Source organism: Octopus sinensis, linkage group LG7 (assembly GCF_006345805.1).
Source record: "Octopus sinensis linkage group LG7, ASM634580v1, whole genome shotgun sequence".
Lineage (NCBI taxonomy): Eukaryota > Metazoa > Mollusca > Cephalopoda > Octopoda > Octopodidae > Octopus > Octopus sinensis.
This window is the reverse complement of record NC_043003.1, coordinates 25,377,040-25,379,982: the sequence shown is the minus strand read 5'-3', so window position 1 is coordinate 25,379,982 and position 2,943 is coordinate 25,377,040. Positions and strand designations below refer to the sequence as shown.

Below are 2,943 nucleotides of genomic sequence, written 5' to 3'. Positions count from 1 at the left end.
CATAGACAGCTACCAACCTGAAGGACTGCTTACTCACATGAGCCACATCCAGGACGACCAGCCTACCTTCTGGATCCAGAAAGACAGTACTTATCTGTAAGTTCAAGTTCTTCTGATAAGGACTGCTACGCCTGCACCTCAGCTAGGAGAAATAAATTTCTCGTAACCACTCAACTTGGACTCGGTTACAGTCGCCACATCTATTCTATGTGTCGTGAGGTCGTTCAGAAAACAAGCCTGTTTCCATCTCGACCCCATTCCACGTACATTTAAACAACCTAACTTAATCATCAAAGAAAGAAAAATAAATTACGTTTGTGAGAGGGAGCATGGTAGTCTTTGTCTGCCTGCTTCCCCAGCACTCCCCGTAGCTGCTGGGCTTTTCACCGGGCTCTGGGTTGGAGTGGCTGCCGGGCTGATAACCAGGTTCCCAGCTATCACCTCCTGGGTTATATCTTTGATTAGATTGTTTTCAACATGTTCTTGGAGGAGTTTTCCTTTCCGACTTTGGCATAACGAGTGTCAGACTCTTTCAGTCACTTTATAAAATTTAATACGATTGTTTGCTTTAATAAAGCGTAACACCTTTTCGTTTTTAACATTAAAAGAGACTTAGTTTCCCTTCGATGTCAAATATTACTGCCGCCGCTACCCACATGACTTTGTAACCAACAGGTATTTCATCAACCGTCACTTTCGCCGTCCCAAATACGTTGGCAGCAACATAATCTCTTCGCTCTTCAACCCACAAATTTCCTTTGCTACGTCAGCCGACTCGAAATGTACTTCGATTGTAGCACTTCTTACACCTCAGCTAATGTAGCGAACCTTGTTCCAGTACCGGTGCGATGCACCGTTCAACAACTTCATTTTTTACTTCGGTGATTCTTTTTTCCTTTATACTATACACTTTGTAAACGACAGTTTTTTCGTGAATTGCTTGAACAGTTTCCGGGGGCGGTATTAACTTGGTTTCTTCCAGTTTTTTCAATTAATTTTCTGAACTGGAAGAGCTTGTCCGTGGCTACATTCAGTTCGACGACATTGCCAACTACGGCGGCCAAAAAACTTTGTTTTTCCTGGGTATTCTTTTTATTACTTCCTCCCATCTCGGGAAAAATCATCCTTGGTAGCAAACGAAAATAGCAACTGAGGGATAAACTATGTTATTGCTTCTAAAACGTAACGGCAGCGGACATCATAAGGGATTTCAGGGTATTAAATCTGTTTTTAGTTTGTTTATATCTCCCGGGTGGGAGATGGGCTGAATCCTGGAAGTACTGCTATACCAGGCCAACCCGTGGCAAAGGCGGAGCAAGCCCCTAACTCTTCGCCTCGTTCTAAAAATCAGTTTAATATCGATGGTCCCAAATAGGGACCGTATCAGATATTAAGCTGATAAGAACAGATACTACACTTTGATCTTAGCCAAAAGGCCGAGAAGCGATAAATTTTTAGTCTGGCTCAGAAATATTTAAACCTATTTGTATGTAGTACATTTACTGATTTATACTTGCACTTATATAGCTATATTTAATTATTCTCTTTATCTATTTTTAATTTTTTGTATTATATCTATGTAGTATATAAAGTTAAATATTTTTCGTGCATAAATTTGGGCAAATTTTTTTTATTTTTGTTTGAATGTAGTGAATTATCGTGACGCAGTTATATATAATTAAGATCGGCAACAAGTTCAAGGTCATAATGTTTACGTTATATATAGATTATAACTCGAACATCACAGGGAAATATATATATTTTTCAAATATCAAGAGTAAAGAATATATATGGACAGAAACAATGTTTTCTTCTAAATGAATGTTAATTATTGTTGTTAAATTTAATAATTTATTTAAATATCATCGTTGTTTTAAAAAATAACAACGACGTATACTGCCATCTCTTGGCTGGAATAGATATGATAGCGAGTTACCGAACTTGATTACTAGTAGTTATCGCATTGTAAACAATACACGTGCTAACTCTAATGTTAGAGGAAGAGCCTTTTTTTCACGTCTCAATGTGAATCCCATTAAATTACACTTTTTAGAATTATCAATGTGAACGTCTTCGCCTCCTCTTTAAAATATGTAAACGTCATGCTAGAAATAATAATCTAATCTCGCCCTAATCACATTCACTACTGCCTTCAGCGAGGATGGAAATATGAAATATTATAATTCTAGATACGGCATGACTGAATGAAAAACGAGATGGTCACGGCTGGAACAGCTTAACAATCACCATATCCAAACATACTCTCAGCTATTTAGAGCTGGCAGAATCGTTTCAGCGTCGGACAAAGTGTTTTGCGACATTTCTTCCGGCTCTTTACGTTCCCAGTTCAAATGCTACGGGTTATCTACGGACCAACGTCATGCTAGAAATAATAGCCTAGTGTCACTGTAATCGCATGTAAAATAATATAATTCTAAATACACTATAAACGTAAGAAAGACGAGATAGTCACGGCTGGAGTAGCTGTACAATAACGGCAACAAAACATACATTAAACTATAAGAGTTGTCAGAGCGTTGGATAAGATATCCTGCGTTATTTCTTCCGACTCAAATGTTCCGAGTTCAGATTCCACTAGGATCAGCTGTAACTTTTACTCACCCGGGGTCTATAGTTTTAATCGACTAATTTCTTCCCAACTCAAAATTGGTGACCTTTGTTAATTTTTATTCACGGGCATTTGTTTTATTTCTGCAACGTAAATAAATCTTTGAAAATATCTATTATTTTTTTGTTGTGGTAAGAAGTTAGCTTCATTAATTAGGCGGCGAGTTGGCAGAAACGTTAGCCTGCCGGGCGAAATGCTTAGCCGTATTTCGTCTGTCTGTTATTGAAAATTTATTGTTGGAGTGTGTTCGTAAGTTTCTGTTTATTGTTGGACTTACTGTTGAAAAAAATGTAGTTAGTTTTCTTTCGAAAGCT

At 37.8% G+C, this 2,943-nt stretch overlaps 1 non-coding gene across 1 annotated transcript; it reads right to left on the bottom strand.

Moving 5' to 3' along the window:
• Positions 1-1,254: 1,254 nt before the first annotated feature.
• LOC115214545 lies at positions 1,255-1,448 on the bottom strand. The gene has a single exon (XR_003881895.1). It is a non-coding gene; the product is annotated as a U2 spliceosomal RNA (small nuclear RNA).
• Positions 1,449-2,943: the final 1,495 nt, after the last annotated feature.